Here is a 6,627-nt window from a genome sequence, read left to right as displayed (position 1 = left end):
TGCACCACTCTCTGATTCAATTTAGTTGTGGAATAATGCTGACTATACACGAGTGGTGGACGGTATACAAGGATGTGTTAACAAATAATTGTCTGACTGTGAGAACGAGTAAATGTTTTAATTTCTTACTTCCTGTCTTCACCTCCACTCAATACATCCGACCAGTCAATAACACATCTGGGTTTAGGTGGTGATCGACAAAGTGATTCTAAGATGGCGGGACACGCACATCTGCATGAGATTATCTGGGTCAGGCCTGTGCTTTGCAGCAGTTTCTGCACATTGTCTATAGCAACCCAACCACAGCCAGTGGTTTCAGCAGCTGCACATCTGTTGGAGGTTTACAACTTGAGTTTAAGTTCTGTCGAATCTATTAGTGGGAGAGGTGTCCCTGAAAAAAACAGCGAAGTAGAGGGATGTTACTATGTTTTATTCATTTCTGTAGAGTTGAGTCAGTTTAGTTTATTTTGAGATGCTGCAACGATTTCTGATAATTGGCAATGTTGATCTGATGCCTCAGTTTGAGCCCATTTCCCAAGTTGGGTCGCTGGGGTTTGATCTGAACTTTGCACCAAACTGTAAGCTGAGTGCAGACCAGTAAGTGAAACGTCAGTTGTTGGGCAAAAGCTTCAAATAAAAAATCCGAAATAAAATTAGGGCGCACTTAGAAATGCAGGGATTAAAAAAGGGCTGTCTGCATGGGTTTAAGAAAGTCAAGTCATGTTTGACAACTTGTACCGATTGCATAGATGGAGTGGATGAAGTAAAGACATAGCATGAATTTGCATCAGGTGTTTGATAAGGTTTTTCACAAGAGGCGTGTTCGCAACTTACAAAAAATGGCAGACAGACAGCGAACTACTAGTCCATTCAGCCTGTCCCGGAGAGTTGTGAAACGCCGTGCTTCACAGTATATAAACTTGCCTCCCCACCCAAAACCACGTCATCAACTGGAAGAGGCGGCAAAACAGGTCAAAATCCAGGATCATGAGTGGTAACAAATGTGAAAAACTCCTCTCCGACCCTTTTAGGTGATTACAAATAATCCATGAGATCACACTGGGCCAGATTAACTTTACCGTGGATCTTCCCTTTGTACCAGGTGATCTCCGCACCAGCCAGTTGCAGGTCCAGCCCTCGCTTGATGGAATTGATGCATCCACCACACAAGCCAATAGCCTGTTCCACAGGTCCACTACACCTTGATGAAATAACTTTCTCCTAAAATCTTACCTAGATCTGGCACTTGAACACCTGGTCCACCCTAACCTATTTAGTTGAAGCATTTTGTCTGGAAAAAGGGAATTCAATCCCATCATCATCTTATAAATCTTAATAATTTCACCACTATATCTACGCTTCTCCAAAGTATGCAGACCGATCTGTTTGAGCCAATTTTGGTAACTAGGATACTTGAAAAAGAGTATTAATCTTGTGGCCCTCCTCTCCACCTAACCTATCCTCAAGTTCACCTATCTTTGGAAGGGATCAAAATGGAGCACATTTCTCAAACTGAGGCCTGACCAAGGGCTTGTAAAAGAACAAAATGCTTTGCGTCTTTATATCGTTAATTATCCTGTAACTACAGCCTAGATTAATGAAACTCTTTAGATCAGAAAATATGTAGAAACTTGAATAAAAATGCGCCTGATGGAAAAGATTCAAAAAGTTAGCTTGCATTAATGTTAGCTGGATTGAGAAAGGTTAGAGCTGCGTTTGAAGTGTACTACAGGAAACCAGTTTTGTGCTTTGTGTTTTACGATAATTTAGATTTGGAAATAGCAAGAACAATTTCGAAATTTGCTGAGACAGAAACGTAAGAAGTTTGCTAAACAGCGATCAGGACTGTCAGCACTTTCAGGAAATAGGTTGGAGAAGTGGGGATAGAGACGGCTGCTGGTTTTTAATAGGGATAAGTGTGGCATGTTAGATTTTGTAAGGAATGGAAAGACACTGAAAGGTGTCACTGAACAGAGACACCTAATGTTCAAAGACACAATTCCTTTGAAGTACCCATGCCGGTCGGTAAAGTCATGTAAGAAGTCCAACTGCATTTTGGATTTAGGAATACAGGAAAAGGATGAACCCATTCAACTCCTGGAGCGTTTTCCACCATTCCATTAGATATTGGCTGCTCTGCACCTTAACTCCATCCACCCACCTTGGTTCTGCAACCCTTAATACCGTTGCTAACAAAAATCTATTAATCTCAGTTTCACATTTTTGAATTGACATGGCCTCAACAGCTCTTTTAGGGAAAGAGTTCCAGATTTCCATTACCATTTCAGTGAAGACGTGCTTCCTAACATCAGCCCTGACCATCGCTTGCTCTAATTTTAAGGCTATGCCTACCTATTTCTGGACTCCCCCACGATTTAAAAAAAAAATTCTGTCAAATAATTTAAGTATTTTAAAAACGTCAATTTGCATCACCCTTCTTCATAATCTATATTCAAGGGCCGTAGATTCCGAGAGTTACGACGTCAGCACTTTTGCTATCTGACTCCAATTCTTCTGATGATGTCACCAAGGGGCAGTTGTGAATGAAGAACGGGAGAGGGCGAAGCTTAAATCTTTGTGAAAACGCCAAAGGTAACAGGGGCAGGAGAGCAGCCCTTGCTGGAGACACTATGGCTATATTTGGATAGGTAAGAATGGAATCAAACGGGAGGTGTCCATTTTGTGCTGGAATCTAAAGCTACACCAAAATATGCAGCTGCTGAAACCACTGGCTGTATTTCGATTGCTATTGATTTTGTGCACAACCTGGTACAATGCACAGCCCCGACCCAGATAATGTCATGCGGACTTACATGTCCCGCCGTCTTAGACTCACGTTTTAGATCACCACATAAACCGAGAAGGTTTATTGACTCGTCGGATGCACGGTATGAAGGTGAGAACAGGAAATAGAAAATTACTTTTAGTGCTTTCTTGAAGTCATGCACTTATTTGGTAACAATATCCTTTTTACATCGTCTACTGCTTGTTGATAGACAACTTTATTTCTCCAACTAAATATGTCACATTTTGTTACGAAAACTAAGCAAACCTAACACGATAGTTCGGTGTCAGTATCAGAGTGCTCACTCATTTAGCTCTACCTAGATGGTACTCAGCCCAGAGAGCGGTCGGTTGCCTGCATATTTTAGCCATTGTAAAGGGAGAGGTCGTTTACTCTGAAGTCTCCATAACAAATGAACCAAAACTAAGAAGTATCCCAATATGTGGTTGAAATTGGGCATAGGCCAGAACACAAAACAGGTCTAATTGATAATTGGAGAATAGCGGGTGAACACGGGAAATTAGTTGAAAAAATTCTGAGGGACAGAATTGGTCTCCACTTGGAGAGGCAGGGATTAATTAGGAATAACCAGCATGGCTTTGTCAATGGAAGATCATGTCTGACCAATTTGATTGAATTTTTCGATGAGGTGACTTGGTGTGTAGATGAGGGTAGTGCAGTGGATGTGGTTTACATGGATTTCAGTAAGGCTTTTGATAAAGTCCCACATAGGAGACTGGTCAGGAAGGTAAGAGCCCATGGGATCCAGGGTGCCTTAGCACATTGGATCCAAGACTGGCTTAGTGGCAGAAGGCAGAAGGTGATGGTGGAAGGTTGTTTTTGTGACTGGAATCCTGTGGCCAGTGGGGTACCGCAGGGATCGGTGCTGGGTCCCTTGCTGTTTGTGGCCTACATTAATGATTTGGATGTGAATGTAAAAGGTATGATCAGTAATTTCGCAGATGACAGGAAAATTGGTGGGGTGGTAAATAGCGAGGAGGGAAGCCTCAGGCTACAGGACGATATAGATGTGTTGGTCAGATGGGTGGAACAGTGGCAAATGGAATTGAACCCTGAAAAGTGTGAGATGATGCATTTTGGATGGACTAACAAGTCATGGGAATAAACAATGAATGGTAAGACCCTAGGAAAGACACAGGATCAGGGGGACCTTGGTGTGCATGCACATAGATCCTTGAAGGCAGCAGAACAGGTGGATAAGGTGGTTAAAGAGGCATATGGGATACTTTCCTTCATTAGCTGAGGCATAGAATATAAGAGCAGGGAGGTTATGATGGAGCTGCACAAAACGCTGGTAAGGCCACAGCTGGAGTATTGTGTGAAGTTCTGGTCGCCACACTATAGGAAGGATGTGATTGCTTTGGAGAGGGTGCAGAGGAGATTTACCAGGATGTTACCTGGGCTGGAGTGCTTCAGCTGTGCAGAAAGACTGGACAGGCTGGGGTTGTTTTCCTTGGAGCAGAGAAGGCTGAGGGGGGACCTGGTTGAGGTGTACAAAATTATGAGGGGCATAGATAGGATGGCTAGAAAGGAACTTTTCCCCTTACTAGAGGGGTCAATAACAAGGGGGCATAGATTCAAGGTAAGGGGCAGGAGGTTTAGAGGGGATTTGAGGAAAAACTTTTTCACCCAGAGGGTGGTTGGAATCTGGAACTCACTGCCTGAAAGGGTGGTAGAGGCAGGAACCCTCACAACATTAAAGAAGCATTTGGATGAGCACTTGAAATGGCATAGCATACAAGGTTACGGACCAAATGCTGGAAAATGGGATTAGATTAGACAGGGCTTGATGGACGACGCGGACGCAATGGGCCGAAGGGCCTCTTTCTGTGCTGTATAACTGTATGACTCTATGGCCTAGAAATTCAGTTGGCTGCGCCAGCCGTTAGCGCCTTAGGAGGAGCAGATCTCGAGCGCTAGGTGCTTAGCGCCCGGGCGAAGCGCGATCTGCACCTCGCCCCAACTTCAGTAGGCATTTAGCACCGGCGCAAAGTCTTTGCGTGCGCTCATCTGCGCGCGCAGATCATGACGTCATTTCGTCGTGCAACACCCTTTGTGCGCCCGGAACCGGAACTTCACTCGCGCTGCCCCATTGTGCGCCGGGCGGCCCTAACGACTGTGAAGTGGAACGGTACACAGCCGAGGCAGGCCGCGGGGAGCGCAAATTAAAGGGCACTTACCCTGCACTATAAAGGGCAGCCATTTTGCAGCATTCACTATTGTGCAACGGATTTTTGGAGAGAGACCAAGGAAGAGAGCTTACTGCTTTGGCCCAACACTAGGACAGGTATTTTTGGCTTCAGGCCAGAGCTTTGCAATTCTCTTTGCCTTCATTGAGGTCTCAGTGTTTGCCAGCATATTATGGGGCCTGCATTGGGTGCCAACGCTGAGTTTCAGCCTTATGTCGGAAGGGCTTACAGACGCCGTGAGAGAGTGGCAGCCCTGGCTAGACACAGAGGGGGCAACAGGCGTCGCCAAGTGAGGCCTTACCCACCCAGGGTATTACGCCAGCAGTTCTCCTATCTCAACATGTCTGCCGCGCAGTGTGTTAGGAAGCTGCGATTCAGAAGGGAGTTGGTTGCAGACATCTGCCACCTGCTTCACAGAGATCTGCGTCCACATCTGATGCACAGGACGTCTCTGTCAGTGGCAGTGAAGGTGATGGTGGCTCTCAACTTCTATGCCACCGGCTCCTTCCAATCCGCTGCTGGGGACATCGCTAACATCTCCCAGTTCGCCGTGCATTGCTGCATCTGCCAGGTGACCAATGCCCTTTTCAGAAGGAGACGTCAATTCATCTCCTTCCTCATGACCCTGGACAAGCAGCAGCAGCGTGCAGTGGGATTTGCAAGGATAGCGGGCTTCCCCATGGTGCAGGGCGCCATTGACTGCACGCATGTGGCTTTGCGGGCACCTCTGGAGCATGCCGAGGATTACCGCAACTGGAAGGGCTACCATTCCCTCAACGTACAGCTGGTGTGTGACCACAGGCAGTGCATCCTAGCTGTCAATGCCCGCTTTCCAGGCAGCAGCCACGATGCCTTTATCCTGTGATAGACAACTGTGGCTGACATGTTCCAGGCACAGCCTCACCCAAGAGGATGGCTTATCGGGGACAAAGGCTATCCTTTGTGTACCTGGCTCATGACCCCGCTCCGCGCGCCCACGACCCCTGATGAAGAGGCATACAATGAGAGCCATCAAGCGACCAGGAACCTCATCGAACAAACAATCGGCGTCCTGAAGCAACGGTTCCGCTGTCTGGATTGCTCCGAGGGAGCCCTCCAGTATTCGCAGGAGCGAGTCTCCCAATTCGTTGTCGTTTGCTGCATGCTGCACAACCTGGCTATCCACAGGACTCAGGCACTGCCACCTCACGTTGGACCACCACCTCAGGAGGAGGAGCAGGAGGAGCATGAGGAGGAGGAGGACGAGGAGTACCAGCACAGGAGGGAGGCAGAAGGTCCAAGGGCCGCCCGTCGGCGGCTTATTGAACGTCACTTCTAGGCCCCCTGTCAGGGAATGGCTTGTGCCAATGAAAGAACATGATTGCAGCTGCTCCGCAAGCCCTCAGCCGGTTAAGGCAACAAACACTTCAAAGATCAAACATGGACAATGTGAATAAATAAAATGGTTTATTGTACAATCTCAGGGCCCTTCCCACATGAAAACCCAAAACACACGAAACCACCAAAAAACACTCACACACATGAATCACTCCCACAACCTGGGGAGGATTAACAAAAGATGTCAACAAAAATGGCCTTCCTCCTCGGCCTTCTCAAAACACCCATTCCAAAAAACACAACATTTGGACACAC

The sequence above is a fragment of the Somniosus microcephalus genome, unplaced genomic scaffold (genome assembly GCF_052327205.1).
Source record: "Somniosus microcephalus isolate GS21.2 unplaced genomic scaffold, FLI_Smic_1.0 unresolved_chr2, whole genome shotgun sequence".
Taxonomy (NCBI): Eukaryota; Metazoa; Chordata; class Chondrichthyes; order Squaliformes; family Somniosidae; genus Somniosus; species Somniosus microcephalus.
Note: the sequence above shows the minus strand (reverse complement) of the source record.